This window comes from Brassica napus, chromosome C2, assembly GCF_020379485.1.
Source record: "Brassica napus cultivar Da-Ae chromosome C2, Da-Ae, whole genome shotgun sequence".
Lineage (NCBI taxonomy): Eukaryota > Viridiplantae > Streptophyta > Magnoliopsida > Brassicales > Brassicaceae > Brassica > Brassica napus.
Window position 1 is genome coordinate 51,510,701 of NC_063445.1, and position 17,067 is coordinate 51,527,767.

The 17,067-nt window shown below is 39.4% G+C and overlaps 1 pseudogene; it reads right to left on the minus strand.

Annotated features, from left to right (window-relative positions):
- Window positions 1–90: 90 nt before the first annotated feature.
- Window positions 91–16,469, minus strand: LOC125581472 (annotated as a pseudogene).
- Window positions 16,470–17,067: the final 598 nt, after the last annotated feature.

The following is a 17,067-nucleotide window of genomic DNA, read 5'->3' on the forward strand; positions in this document are numbered from 1 at the left end:
TGGTTACAAAACACGAATGTAAATGAGGACAATAATTACATATAAATGGACATAATAAATCCTACAACGACAAGTATACTTTATTTCTCTAGATTTGTTTTTTTTTCTTCTCCAAAGCATGAATGATGATAATTGGACAGTGTTTCCGTAAATGCACCATCTATTTAAGTGCAAAGTTTAGACTAGGGTCGTCTACATTATGTAAATTAAATACAGCCATTAAGTAGCTATGAAACTGGGCTACATAAATGTTATCTACCGACTGCGAATGAATGAACAAATGATAGTTTCTTGATAAACTAATTGTCTTAGACTAGACCCGCTATAGAGTATCAACTCCATTCCGCAACTATATAAGTACAGATTCCTAACTGGATTACATCGTTATCATCGTTATTAGAGATCTCTAGTGTAGAGGAGATATCATAGACGATTTTTAAATTTTTTCCTTACGGTTGGTTTATAAGCATACTTTTAAAATATAAATATAAACGAAAGGCTGAGAATATAAATAAATAAAAATCTTTGGTGCTTCAGTTTTTGGTTCGATTCTTGGTAACTAAATTATCATTACTTTGTCAGTTTGGCTTTGGGCTTCGACCCAAATAGTTTACATGGTGGGTTGTAACATATGATCGGTCCACACCTGACATTAGTCAGAAGGTATTCTAAACTCGGATCAGACAGTGTGGTACGTTTTCGGGTTAATCTACTATGTAACACTAAATGCATTCTTTTCGGGGCCGACCAGATCAGTCGATGGAGGTTATAAAAAAAAAAATCTATCTACAGATTTACTACCTTTTGCCATTTCTAGTTTTCTACTGAGTAGCTTCCGAAAGTCCATGGAGAGACCGAACTCATGCATGCTTTTTCTAACTGACATCATTGAATCCACTTTGTGATACCAAAAGTCAACTTCTTTGTCTCTTTATATTTTGGTGAGAGATGATCTTAGTGGGATTGGACAAATAGGTCGACAATTTACCAAAATAAATCTCTATTATTGCTAACGAAAAACTGTACATTGAGACTTGAGAGGACAATCACTCCACCATCTAAATCTTGAAGCCATCTCGGATGAGAAGCAGAAACATAAAGATTGATCGAACGGTTTTAAACCGTGAGGCGTCGAGCGATGAGATTAGCTCCTCTGTTCGGGGAAGAAGATCACTCTTCTCATTTAGGAGATTTAAATCTTTGGTAAAAAAAAAACATCGTTAGTTTGATAATATCATACTTGTATTATGTAATAATGTAAAACACATAATATTAATGAGAAATAGAGAATAGCTCAAATCATTCCAGTAATTACTCAGATAACTCATACAACTTTGTAATTACTAGATTGAAATTCAAAATAGACAAATTTACTAAAACCCCAACCTTTGAAGCATTAACCACAAGTTTACCATTAATTTTTAATATGCCATTTAATAAAATAGATTGTAATTCAAAAGAAAAAAAAAAACAAAAACGATCTGTTCTCTTTTCGTTGACGACAAAACCTAGAACCCCCAACAAAGGAGGTCCGACAACTCCTTCTCCCAGACCTCTTTCTCCATTCTTCAATCTTCAATTTCGTCTTCTCCATTGTGCATCGGCTTCTTCTCCTTTCTCCTCCCTCGTCACTCAACTTCGCCTCGAAGATTCTTGAGGAACCCTATCGGTCACTTCCGCGATCAATTCTGTGTTACTTGAATCGGTAAGGCCCAAATCTAAGGTAATCGAAATGTTGTTATCATACTTGGATTGATTGCAAGTTGAAATTTGAAAACCGTAATTCCTAAATTGAAAAATTGATTTGTCTTTTCTTTGTTTCTAGATATACTTTTCTGTGTGTTCAAAAAATTTGAAAAAAAAACTTTTCTGATTGCTTGATTTTGAAAACTCTAAATCCCCAATTCCCTTAATCCTTCGACAATAAATATTTTAAAACTAAGTAAAATTTATGCTGTCTGATTATTCTTGTTCTATTTGTTAAGTTTGTTCTACTACTTTTGTGATGCTGAATTCTAAATTTTTATGTTATTATGAGGATGAATAATATTTATTAAGTTTGTTCTCTTTGCTTTTTTAAAGGAATGACTTCATCTTCGGGTAATAGGAAGTATCCTCCACGGCTATACGAGATTGGGAAAACGCCTATTCAAAACAGGAGCATGAACCACAGTTGTTTTCTATCCAACATTCAAACCGTGGAAGAAAATGTGGGCGCAGACGTTTGGTCTGAGTTGAGAAAATCAGCTGTTGGTGTGATTATCAAGCTAAAGGAGTTGGATTACACTTGGTCTACGAAATATGTTCATTATTTTCTGGTCAATCAATTGGCGGTCGCCAGCAGTCATGAAATTTGGTCTTTGCTAGAAGACCAGCCAATGAGGTTCTCTCTGTATGAGTTTGGAGATATTACAGGTCTAAATTGTGATATCCCTTCGACACGCATGAGCAGTGGGATGTGGGTCATGAAGACTTTTGGGTGGAGATGAAAGTTCCAATTTCTGAAGGACCCAAGCTTAATGAACTTCAAGCCCTTTTTCCGATCATCAGAAACTGGCCTAGAGAGAAGCAGTTAATGGTTGGCTTGTTGTGTCTTTTATCCATTGGGATATTTGGCATTTCGAGCAATAGTAGAATACCACTGCATTGTGCGAAAAGGGTGATGGATTCAGCAGCTTTCCAACGTTATCCATGGGGTCGTGTAGGATTTACCATCCTTGTGGATTCCACTAAAGTTCTAACATACGTAGGAAAGAAGAGTTACAAGCTTTGTGGTTGTGTTCATGCACTGGCAATTTGGATATACGAGTCTGTGCCAGGTTTAGGAGACGAGAGTTATGTGTTCCATTATTCTCCAATCAATATGAAATCAAAGATGCCGTTGTAAATCACCATGAAAGGGGACCATGTGTTGCTGAATGAAACGTAAAAAGAAGAAGACGACAAAGACGTATACCTAATTAGAGAACGTTGTGTAATGACTAGCTTAAACCAAGGTTAGAAATTGTTTAAATCGGTAGTTTAAATTATATAAATTGGAAATAAATTGATTTGGGCACAACTGTTAATAAGGATATTTTCATCCATAAAAATATTTTAGTAATTTAAAACTTTTATGCCTTACTCTAATAATAACTGAACTAATTTGAATCCTTTTAGTAAACTTCCCAATAGAAAACTCTTAAATCTTTCTTTTTCTTTATAGGTTCGTAACGGAAGAGGGTCACCATGTTGAACTCTATGGTTTGTCAACATATCATTGAAATGTGACAAAATTAAAGAAAAACTGAAATTTATGTAGTTTAGAGAATATTCTGAGGCGGTTTAAGTTCTTTTGGGAGCTCACTGAAATTCTCTGCGTCTAAATCGGATTGAAACTATTGAGAGAGTTATGAACTTTTATGTAATTACTTCTTATATAAGGATGTATAGACAAATAACTAAAGATTGTATTAGGTCAACTATGCGTATAAGAGGCAAACGCCTACTACGACATTGAATGAGAAAACTCTTTATACCAAACTAGAGTTTTGATATGGTATCAGAGCTATAACCTAAAATTATAGGTTTTTGATTCTTGACCTACTCTATCTTCATTCCTTTCATCTAAGTATTCTTGATCTGTTTATCAAGGTACTCTTCGTTCTACGACTATGACTGGAGAAGATTCTAGTGGAACCAAGGATGGTTCTACTCTCACATCCAAGCCTCGAACAGGAGGTAGGCGAAGGATTGATCCCTATGATATGTCGTCAAGCGATAACCCTGGATCTATCATCTCTCAACCACAGCTTCGAGGACCAAATTATGATGAATGGTCTTTGAATATCCGACTAGCTTTACGCGCAAGGAAGAAGTTTGGTTTTGCTGATGGTAGTATTCCCAAGCCTGATGATGACTCTAACAATATTGATGATTGGTGGGCGAATAATGCCATGGTAGTCTCGTGGATTAAACTCACAATAGCTCCGGATCTGAGCAGTTCGTTATCGCATCATGAAGTTGCGCATGATCTCTGGATGCATATTCAGAAGCGGTTTTCTGTGAGAAACGGCCAGCGAGTACAGAGAATTAAAACTGAACTTGTGAACTGTCACCAGAAGGGGTCGGCCGTCGAAGCTTACTACGGCAAGTTGACGAAACTTTGGACAAGCTTGGCCGATTTTCAAAGGAAAAAAAAACTGCAGAAGAAATAGCTAAGGAACGCGAAGAAGACAAACTTCATCAGTTTTTGATGGGACTTGACGAGAATCTGTTTGGTGCTGTGAAATCCTCTCTACTCTCGCGTGATCCATTACCTTCTCTTGATGAGGCCTATCAGGTTGTTGTGCAAGATGAGGAATCAAAACGTGGAAGTCGCATGATAGAAGAACGCCCTGAAGGTGCGAGCTTTGCAGTTCAAACTGCTTCATCGGGTTCCCGCCAATGACATCAACCTGAACTCAGAGATCCTTCGGCGCTATGTACTTTGTGTGGAAGAACTGGACATCTTGCTCAAAACTGTTTTCGCAAGATTGGATACAGTGAGCCACCTTCAACCACACAACCTGACCGCATAACATCTTCTGGCTCTTCGCACTCTGCTCCAACGAACTCTGTTCCTCCAAATTTGTCATCAACACGTCCCGAACAAGCACGAGCAAATCAGGTGCTTGCGACTGCTCCGATTTCATCAGCGATGACTGCCATAACTGATGCTGATCATGTGGGTTTCACGGGATTGAATGATCAACAATGGAGGACTCTTGTTCATATGCTTAACGATCGTAATTCTGGTGATCACGATCATCTCTCAGGTATGTATTTCTCTGGATCTTGGATTATAGATTCTGGAGCCTCGAATCATATGACTGGTACTCTTGATTTTCTTATGGATATTGGTGATATGGCTCCAATGCGTATCAAACTTCCTGATGGTCGTTTTACTACTACAAATCGACAAGGAAAAGTCTACCTTGGTTCTCAGCTACGTTTGATTAATGTGTTCTTTGTTGAGGGATAGGATTGTCATCTCATCTCTGTATCTCAGTTGGCGAAAGATAATGGTTGTATCGTCCAGATGTCTGATAAAATTTGTGTTTTTCAGGACCGCATCACTCAAACCCTGATTGGAGCGGGTGAGGAGCTAAACGGATTGTATTTCTTTTGTAGAGTGGCAGTTGCAGCGATGACACAAACTCAGACCCTACCAGCAATGGAAGTGTGGCATCGTAGATTTGGGCATCCAGCCTCGACCGCAATGGAGATGATGCGTTTTACAGATTCTAATTGTAGTTTCACTTTTGATTCGAAGACTTGCGATATTTGTATTCGAGCTAAACAATCCAGAGATTCTTTTCCTATACGCATTAATAAAACTACAGAGGTTTTTGAGTTGATTCATTGTGATCTTTGGGGTCCTTATCGAACACAAGCTTTATGTGGATCACGTTATTTTCTCACTATTGTTGATGATTTCTCGCGAGCTTTATGGATCTATTTACTGCCGGATAAATCAAAGACGATGAAAACTCTCAAAAATTTTATTGCGTTTGTTGAAAGATAATTTGGACGCAAGGTAAAGACTCTTCGTAGCGACAATGGTACTGAGTTTGTTGCATTACGCGGTTTCTTTAAGGACAAAGGGATTGTACACGAGACATCATGTGTTGGCACACCACAGCAAAATGGTCGGGTTGAGCGGAAACATCGACATATTCTAAATGTCTCTAGAGCACTTCGGTTTCAAGCAAATCTCCCTGTCGAATTCTGGGGATATTGTGTGCTTGCAGCATGCTACTTGATTAATCGCACACCAACGGCTATTCTCAAAGGAAAATCACCATACGAGATATTGTATTCGCGACCTCCTCCACTTGATCATCTGCGAGTGTTTGGTAGCTCATGTTATGTTCATAATCAGAGACATGGAGGGGATAAATTCGCGCCTCGGGGAACTCCTTCTGTGTTCATTGGGTATTCATTTGGTCAGAAAGGTTGGATTGTATATGATCTTGACACTGGCAGGATATCTACATCACGTGATGTGGTTTTCAGGGAAAATGAATTTCCATTTGCCACAACAGTTACTGAAACGTCCTCCTCTCTGCAATCTCCTTTGATACAGCAACATACTAGTATCGATGATGATCCTCTGCTGTTTGATTGTCCTGCCTCTGTTCCGTCTCCTTTGACGGAGTTGTTGCCTGGCCCTGTCTTGTCTACCACAACTCCGGCTACACTGGTTCCTTTATCTGAACCCAACAACACTGATGATCTTCTTTCCACGCCAAGATCATCCTCTACTACACAACCTGAGCAAGATGATTCAAGTTCATCTTCTCCAGTGTCTCTGCAAGCTCCAATAGTGGTTGCAGAGATATTATCTGATTCGTCGTCTCCTCATATTCTTGATGAAACAGAACTTGGGAGAGGCCGTCGGAATAAAATTCCTTCTACACGTCTACATGGCTATGTTACCAATACGACCCATGCTGGATCAGACAGCGATTTTACGGAGTCGTCGTGGTACCCTATTGATGATTATGTTGATTGTACTCATTTTTCTCCAGAACATCAGGCTTTCCTTTCAGCTATCACATCTGGTGTGATCCCTAAGACTTATGCTGAAGCCTTTACTGATGAGAAATGGCGTGGGGCAGTTGGAAACGAGATTGATGCCTTGGAAGAGAGAGGTACTTGGACGGTGGTGACATTACCGGTTGGAAAGAAAGCATTAGGCTGCAAGTGGGTTTTCACTATAAAATATCGCGCTGATGGAACTATAGAACGATATAAAGCGAGATTGGTAGTCCTGGGAAATAATCAGACTGAAGGAGTTGATTACGAAGAAACGTTTGCACTAGTGTGTAAGATGGTTAGTGTCCGCTCTTTCCTGCAAGTCGCTGCTTCTCGTGATTGGGAAGTCCATCAAATGGACGTCCACAATGCCTTCTTACATGGAGATTTGGACGAAGAAGTTTACATCAAGTTTCCACCAGGCTTTCGAACTTCTGATACGACGCAAGTCTGTCGCCTACATAAGTCCCTCTACGGACTTAAACAGGCACCTCGTTGCTGGTTCGCTAAGCTCTCCGAGTCTCTTAAGGAGTATGGTTTTATTCAGGATGTCTCAGATTACTCCTTATTTACCTTCGTACAAGGTGAGGTCAGACTTCATGTTCTCGTCTATGTGGATGATCTACTCATCACTGGGAGCTCTCCTGCAGCAATTCAAGTTTTTAAAGAATATTTGAGCTCATGTTTTCATATGAAGGACCTTGGGCACTTGAAATATTTTTTGGGCATTGAAGTGGCTCGAAGCTCTACTGGGATCTATCTATGTCAACGTAAGTATGTACTCGACATCATCTCCGACTCTGGTCTTCTTGGTGCCAAACCAGCTTCTCATCCTATCGAACAAAATAATCAATTGGGTAAGTCAACAGAGGCACTTTTACCGAATCCATCATTGTATCGGCGTCTTGTTGGTCGACTGATATATCTTGGAACGACTCGCCCAGACCTATCGTATGCTATACACTACTTATCCCAGTTTATGCATAAACCGACAACTGAGCATTGGGATGCTGCACTAAGAGTTGTACGATATCTGAAAGGTAATCCGGGACAGGGTATTTTGCTCCGTTCGGATTCTGATCATCGTCTGTCTGCTTGGTGTGATTCTGATCGGGCAGCATATTCTTCTAGTCGTCGGTCTCTTACTGCCTGGTTCATTCAACTTGGTAGCTCTCCGGTGTCCTGGAAAACACGTAAACAGGATCGTGTCTCGCGTTCATCAGCAGAAGCTGAATATCGCGCCATGGCAGACACGGTGAGTGAAATTTTATGGCTGCGTGCTCTATTAGAGACACTTGGAGTCGACTGTCATGCTGGTGTAACTCTTCACTGTGACAGTATGTCTTCGATATATCTGAGCAAGAACCCGGTTTTTCACGAGCAAACAAAGCATATTGGAAAGGAGTGTCATTTCATACGAGACGAGATTCTGCGAGGGGTGATCATTCCAAAACATGTTTCGACAACTACTCAACTTGCGGATATTCTTACTAAGGCTCTAGGACGCAAGGAGTTTGAATCTTTTCTCTCCAAGTTGGGTGTTTGTGATCTCCACACTCCAACTTGAGGGGGGGGGGGGGGGGGTATTGAGAGAGTTATGACCGTTTATGTAACTACTTCTTATATAAGGATGTATAGACAAATAACTAAAGATTGTATTAGGTCAACTATGCGTATAAGAGGCAAACGCCTACTACGACATTGAATAAGAAAACTCTTTATACCAAACTAGAGTTTTGATAGAAACATTGGTCTCTCCCCCATTTTCCGCACAGTCCCTTCAGCGAGATGTTCTTTGTTTGGTGTCAGCATTACGAAGTTTGAATCAGCTCTTTGGTAACTGCAAATGCCAGGAGACTTTATAATTAGAACGATACAAAACATTGAAATGTGAAAACATATGAAAACTGATTGCACTGACCCAGCTTCCCTTAAGTTATCAACGCGGAGACCGAACCCACATGCTGTTCTTCCAGTCCGATGATTATTGGTCGCTGCATCAAAAATGAGCTCAGCATATTTCATGTTTCATATACATTATAGTCTAAGAGCTAATGGAAGATTGCTTATAGTTATGGAGGATTTACCTGTAATATTGAATGTGAAAGACGGGTTCCACCACGACTTGAACGCTAATGTGAATGTTGAGCTTAGAGCTCCGACTTTACCCTGCATAATATGAGATTGTGAGTTTTATTATCAACATTTCTTGATCCTAAAAAAAGTAGTAAATGGTTTACCTTCAGCAAGAAGTTCTTATTGGCCTGCCAAGACGCAGCCATCTGCAGAGAAGAATCTGACAGACTGTTTGATGTGTTGGAATCATCAACCCTTCAATACAAGACAAAGATTAAAGCTATGTTACCATATAGAAAACATTAGCTACAATGTTTTCTTCTCAGAGATGTTCACTACCTTGTTTGTAGCTCAAAACTTAAGTTAATGTAGTTTATGATTCCAACTACTTTGTTTTCTTCAAAAGGATTTTTCACCTGTTCCAAGTCCAGTTAATGTTAAGCAACAAGTTGTGCTAAATTTATATATCACTAGACTTAGTAATAGATGCATCACAAGAGCCGTACCTACCTTTGGACCACTAAATGTTGGTAGAACGAAGCAATAAACTGCATTTACAACAAGGATAACTGAATCAGCAAGACTAAGAATGCATTAATCACATAAATAATACAAAAGAAAATATTTATATCTAATTGGATAACAATATGGTAAGTGTTTGGACTAAAGATCTGTACATATAGTCAGCATAACAACCATGTTTCATCTAGACTTTAAAAGTATGACCTGAGAATTCCTCGTTAATTCAAGGCCAACGTTGAAAGAAGGGTTTAAGGGGCTTCTTGAACCTAGTCCATAGCTAGCCGCACAGCTCCAATTCCTTAAGTCTCTATATTTTTCGGTGTCTTTGCTTTTATCTAACAAAAAGGCACATTACTAGTGGTTGGTACCACTTTCAATCAAATAATGCACATATTTTCCATACGTGACAAGTGAAATCTATTCAACATTTTACCACATAACGGCTCATATTGCACTCCTACTGTAAGTCTTCCCATCTTTCTTACCAGCCATGCATTCTTTGGCCATTCTTCCTTTGCTGGAATGTGGATTTAAAGGGTCAGCATTGTCTACGAAAAAGGTAAGCAGGAAGTTGTAGAGAGAAAAATAAATGTTGATCTGCTTACTACTAAAAGGAGAGACAATAGCTCCGAGAGACAAATTTGTTGAGGCATAGCTCAACCCCATGATTCCATGTTCGTCAGATAACTTGTCACTACAGAAACAACATATCTTCAATAATATTCTTCATCTTCTAGAAAAACATAAAATCTATAAAACATGACAGGCCTCTTCTCCTAAATGAAACTTACTTCTTTTTCGAAATCAAAGGGGAGACTAGAAATGCTCCAATCCCATATTTAGGATAGAAACCAGAAGACCTCACCCGCAGAACCCTTGATGATAACAAAAAGAGTTATTTCAAAACGTTAAACTACTATAATGAGACGAGTTCCACAAATATATGAAAGTAGAAAGTAGAACGGAGTTTACGGATTGGTGGTCGACATAGAGAGGTCTACATGAAAGAATGTGACGATAAAGAGATGTAGATGAAGAACATTGAAGAACAGAGAGAGAGAGAGAGAGAGAAAGTAGATCTGGGAGAAACTCTATTCCCTTAAAAAAAATTCAAATTGTGGATCTGGATACAAGTCTTTTAAAGGCAAGTTGCCTCAGTACACAATACAATAAAATATTTATTGTTTAAAATATTCAACGGTCTCCTTCTCTCTTCTTCTTCTTCTTTGCTTCTCAAGTCTGGTCTTCTGCTTCTAAACTCAAGTCTGGTGCTTCTTATAAAATCTTATAAAACCTTTATAAAACCTTTATAAAACCTTTATAAAACCTTATAAAACCATATAAGTATTTTCAAGTCTGGCAACTTAATTCTCAAGTCTAGCTGCTTAATTCTGCTTCATGTCAACACTCCCCCTCAAGCTTGACCATGTGGAACAAGTCAAGCTTGGAAGTCATGAAGTATTCCCTCATTAAAACCTCAACTAGGTAAAACCCTTTGGGAAAAAACCCAAGTCAAGGAAAAAGAGTAGAACACTTCATGAAGGAGAGATCATTGACATGATAGGTCTATGAGTCCCAATTTTGGATGAATGAACTCACATACCTTAGTGCTTGCTGCCTTGGTGAAGATATCAGCTAGCTGATCTTCACTCCTTGTGTAGCACGGAAATATGATCTTCTGCTCCACGGCTTGTCTCACTTTGTGGCAATCTACCTCTATATGTTGTGTCCTTTCATGGAAGACTGAGTTGCTAGTAATGTGTATAGCAGCCTGGTTATCACAATGCATCGTGATTGGCATTGTAACTTCAATTCCCAAGTCCTTAAGAAGTCCCTTGATCCAAATCAACTCGCTTGTGAGTTTCCTCATAGCTCTATATTCTGCCTCAGCACTTGAACAAGACACCACCTTCTGCTTCTTGCTCTTCCATGTTACCAAATTGCCTCCAATGAAGGTACAATATCCAGTAGTTGATCTCCTATCAACTCGATCTCCTGCCCAATCTGCATCACAGTACCCAACAATCTCAGTGCTTCTATTGCATCCCATCCATACTCCTTGACCTGGTGCCTCTCTTAGGTACCTGAGAATCCTCTCAACCATGTTCCAGTGGTGTACCTTGGGAGCTTGCATGTGTTGGCTTACTTGGTTTACCGCAAAGCATACATCTGGTCGGGTAATGGTAAGATAAATGAGTTTTCCCACCATTCTTCTATAATGTTTTACATCTTCATATGACTTGTCTTCAATCTCCCCCTCACGCATCACTTTGTATCCTTCCTCTAGAGGTGTTTTGGCAGCTCTTCCACCAAGATCTCCAGCCTCATTTAGTAAGTCAAGGGTGTATTTCCTTTGAGATAGAAACAAACCTTCCTTAGACCTACACATCTCGATCCCTAGGAAGTATTTGAGCTCTCCCAAGTCCTTGGTATCAAATAAAGCCTTAAGGAACGATTTGGTCGAGATGATCCCTTCTTTGTCACTGCCTGTGATGATAATGTCATCAACATAGATGAGAATGACAATGATTCCTTGCTGGCTACTGAGGGTGAATAGGGTATGATCAGCTTCAGATTTGACAAAACCTCTTCCATTGAGTGTGGTTCTTAGTTTGTGGTACCACGCTCTTGGTGATTGTTTCAAACCATAAATGGCTTTCTTTAGCCTCAATACATTTCCTGGTTTGGTAAGGTGTTCCATACCAGGTGGTGGTCTCATGTAGACCTCATCTTCTAAATCTCCTTGTAGAAAAGCATTCTTGACATCCATTTGCCACAGATCCCATTCTAAGTTCATAGCCAATGAGAGTACAATCCGTATCGTGTGAAGCTTAGCTACTGGTGCAAAGGTGTCAAGGTAATCTTCACCATAGACTTGAGTGTATCCTCTTGCAACAAGTCTGGTTTTTTTTTCTTTCTGGCTGCCCATTAGCCAAGTACTTGATAGTGAATAGTAACATGCTTGTGACAGCCTTCTTGCCTTTGGGGAGCTCACTCTCAAACCAAGTTCCATTTCGGATCATGGCACTGAACTCATCATCTACTAAGTCTCTCCATTCCTTTATCTCCATTGCCTCCTCATAGGTCCTCAGAATATACTCTTGATCTATATTGGTGATGAAGGCTTGATGATCTCTTGGATAGTAAGCAAGGGAACAAGTTGCTTGAGTGGGATGGGCTACTGCTTGACTGTTGAAATACTTCCAATTTGATGGACGCTTTGTGCTTCTCCTAAGCGGCTGGACCTCTCCAACAATCTCAGCTTCAACTTCATTTTGTTGATCTGATTCCTCTTGTTGTTGGCTTTCATCCTGATCATGAACCTCTTGCTCGTGATCAGTAGTCTGCGGATCCTCTTAACCCATATGTGGTTCCTCTTGACCAGTCGACGAATCCTCTTGATTCCCCCCTTCAGGATTAGGATGAGAAGCCTCTTCAGCCGCATCCATACCATTGGCTTGATCTAAACTATTTGTTGAACCAGCAGTTCTTTCATTTGGTGTCATGATGATACCTAGGCTCTCCATGATAATCCGTAGGTTGGTTGCCCTATCTGAGGCCACTTGAGATAGATCCTTGAGATTGTCCCAACTCTTCTCCTCATAATAGCCTCTAGATTCCACAAACTTGACCTCTCTGGATACTAAGAATCTTCTTGTCTCTGGAGAGTAGCATTTGTAACCTTTTTGAGTGGTAGAATACCCAATGAACACTGCCTTTGTGCTTCTGGCCTCAAGTTTGTTCCTATGATCACCTGTTTGCAATACATAGCACAAGAACCCAAATACCTGTAAATGGTCAATAGATGGTTTTCTTTTGTTCAATACCTCATAAGGTGTGGCATCATCAAGGACTCTTGTTGGAGTTCGGTTGATGAGATAGCATGCTGTCATGACTGCATCACTCCATAACCTCTTAGGCATGTTGGTGTAGAACATCATGGACCTGGCCACTTCCATCAGATGTCGGTTTTTCCTCTCAGCTACACCATTTTGTTGTGGAGTGTAAGGGCAGCTGGTTTGATGGCTTATTCCATGCTTGGCCAAGTGGGATTTGAAAGTTGTGCTTGTATATTCCCCTCCATTATCTGACCTGAATACTTTGATCTTAACATTGAACTGATTAGTTATGTAGCTCTGGAAGTTTATAAATGCATCTAGTACTCTATCTTTAGATGGTATCATAGTCAGCCATGTATATTTAGATTTCTGGTCTATGAAGGTGACAAATATCTATGATTTTCCCTAGAAGTGCATGGTGCAGTCCAGACATCAGAGTGTATAAGATCAAAGCATTTCTCATAGATAGTAGATGACTTGGGAAACACAGTCTTGCAATGTTTGCCAAGAATACATGCTTCACATCCATCATTTTTGAAATAAACATTAGGCAATAACAGGTTCAGTGCTCTAGAATGGGGATGGCCTAACCTAGCATGCCACAATACATCATTTTCTAAGACAGGGATTGAACTAAAAGCATAAGGTAAACATGATCTAGTCGTGGTGTCTTCAAGCAGGTACAAGTCCCCTTTAGTAACACCCTTTCCGATCATCTTAAGAGTCTCAATATCCTGAAATACGACATCATTAGGACTAAAAATAACCTTGCAGTTAAGATCAGTGGCAACCTTCTTGACAGATAATAGATTAGATGCAAAAGATGGCATATAAAATGCTTTAGTATCTTTCTCAAATAGTTTCAAGTTTCCTACACCTTTTATTGGTATGCTGTCGCCATTTGCAATCATAACATTGCCTAAGGCAGGCTTAACATTACTGATTAACCTAGCATCACTAATCATGTGGTGAGAAGCTCCAGAATCTATAACTACTGGCTTAAAGCTATCAGATGCATTCAAGGTTGTAACAAGAGCATTGGACAGTTTATAAGAGGCATTCAAAGATAAACCAAGTGTGTTACCAGAGTTCTCCTTGAGGGCTTTGATGAGAGCATCAAGGTCAGACCTCTTGATTGTCTCATCTTGGGTAGTCCTCATGATAGAACAGCCACTGAATCCCAAGGTCTTCCCTTCTCCAGCCGCAACCGAGTTCATGGGACGAGGAGTAGATGGCTCGCCCATTTCACCAGAGAAATTCCCCCTTGCATCAGAGTAAGGTGTCCTGAACTTCTGAGGCTTGAGGTGTGGGTGAAGGATCCAGCATTTGTCTTTGCCGTGACCTTTTTTCTTGCAATGGTCACACACCCACACTTTCTTGTCTTCTGGCTTGTAATACCCCTTGTTAGCTATGCCCTCATGTTTGTGCTCATTTCCTTCAGCCTTGTTAGCTATGATAAGGTCTCCTTTGCCACCAAAGAGTCCCACTGAGCCTTGCTCTTTTGAATCTGAGCACAAAGCTCCTCAAGTGATGGAAGCTTCTCACTTCTTAGAATGTGTTTGATTAGATCACTATAACCCGGGTTGAGAGTGAACAACAAAGCAAAGACCTTGTCTTGCTCCTTTCTCTCATTAAGTACATCCGGATCAAGACTGGCCGGTCTTAGCATCTCTAACTCGCCCCACAACGATCTGAACTTCCCAAAATGCTTGGAAAATTTAGTGTCCTCTAGACTGAGAGTGTTGATAGCTCTCTTGACTTCAAACACCCTACTGATGTTAGATATATTTCCATATACCTTCTGGAGAGTATCCCACAGCTCCTTGGAAGTTTCACAGTAGGAGTAAGCTTCCAAGATAGAGGTTTCAAGACTATTCTGAACGATGGAAAGGACTATGAGATCCTTCTGACTTCTCTTTCCACCTCCTTCAGCCGCAGCAACAACTTCTTTACCATCCTCTCCTAGGATGGTCTTCTTGGTGTCTTTGCCGTCAACAACGTACTCCCAAAGACCTCTGCCTACAAGAGGGGTTTTGACAAGTCTAGACCACAATAAGTAGTTGGTTCCCTTGAGGGTAACCGGAATAGACACGGATTTAAAGACATCAGTGTATGAGTTTTCCATTTTTTTTTTTCTGGGAATGAAGAACAACTCAAGAACATGATGAACTTTACCAAAAATAAAAAGGGAAAATCAGAGATTTGTGGAAGTAAAGAGAATAGAGTAGAGAAGAATGAATCTCAGGAGCTTACTCTGATACCATGAAAGAATGTGAGGATAAAGAAATGTAGATGAAGAACATTGAAGAACAGAGAGAGAGAGAGAGAAAGTAGATCTGGGAGAAACTCTATTCCCTTAAAAAAATTCAAATTGTGGATCTGGATACAAGACTTTTAAAGGCAAGTTATCTCAGTACACAATACAATAAAATATTTATTGTTTAAAATATTCAACGGTCTCCTTCTCTCTTCTTCTTCTTCTTTGCTTCTCAAGTCTGGTCTTCTGCTTCTAAACTCAAGTCTAGTGCTTTTTATAAAACCTTATAAAACCTTATAAAACCTTTATAAAACCTTATAAAACCTTATCAGTATTTTCAAGTCTGGCAGTTTAATTCTCAAGTCTAGCTGCTTAATTCTGCTTCATGTCAACACTACAAAAGTATGAGGATCATCAACGTCACTGCACAAGTTCATAAAAAGATGTTGAGCATTGTTCTTTTTGTTAAAAATAAATGTTTAAAAACCATATGACATATATGTATTACCTTTGCCAGCGAAACGATGCATCTCCTTCTACTTTAGCATCTACAACGGATGAAACCTTTTACTATTTAAGGAAACTTAAAATTTGCACCATCCCTAGTTATTCATGCATGATAGAGTGCTGTTATAAAAGACGAAGAGTTTTTTAAAGGATACTGATGCAACCAAGTCCACATGAAGGTCATCAGTAGGCTTCAACATAAACTTTGCAGAAAAGTGATCTGCGTCTTTGACTTCAAAGTAATCCTCAAAGAGACATTTCAATGCAAGCTTCCCAAAGAGAAAATCGTAAGATGATTCCAACATCCTGCATGCATCACCTCAACATTTGATTAAAAGCTGAACATATGCACGTACTCAAATACATCATGATGCCAGTGGGAATCAATAGAAGGCTTGAGTTTCCGTGTCCTTTATATATACAGTAGAAGACGATACCTGTTACGAGCTAAGAGAGGAGGGTAATCAAAGAGGGGAGGAACGAGCACCACCGGAGGCGGTTTGGCCAGACAGTTCCCCATTATCTAGAAGGATAGGATTTGTGTATCAGATACTTATACTTGAGCGTCGAAGAATTAAGTGCTGAAGGAGACGGTAATTAATTAGTAGTGAATGTGGAGGCGCAGAGCGGCGTAGTGTTTGATACGAAAATATAAGATAACTTTTATATAATGTAAACTTTCTTAACTACCTAAAGTAATATCTTTAAATTTACTTGTTTATCAAGTTAGAGTCTTGATCTTCAAGTTTTTTTTTTAAATCTTATATATGGGTTTACGGGTTTTACAATTTTGGTTTGCAAATATATATCTTGCTATCTAACGTTTTTTCAACACACTTTCTTGCTGTGTTTGAATCTTTCAACCACCTAAAATAAAGATTAATAAACTCAACAACCGACTAAAAGAAAAAAAAAACAAATGAAATTAAATAGTTACTATTCACTCGGATTTTTTATTTCAAAGGATGGGTTGTCATCATTGTGACTTTTTATTTTGAAACACAACTTATTTTCAGTGAATTTAAAATTCTTCGGTACAATAGAAAGAGAGAATTATCTATCCTCTTTTGACCATAAACAGAAAATACAACAGATAAATAAACTAAACAAGATAGGTCTTCAATCGAAGATGACATCGAATTCGATACGATGCTTGAATGCGTCGGGGGAACTTCCACGATAATGTCAGACAGCTAGGGAATAGTCACATAATGTGACGTTGAGGTCCAGACTTCATCTACGAGAAATACCGAAGTAATCTCGGTTGCATCTTCTGGTCCCGTGGAGACCGCTCCGCAAGATAGCAAA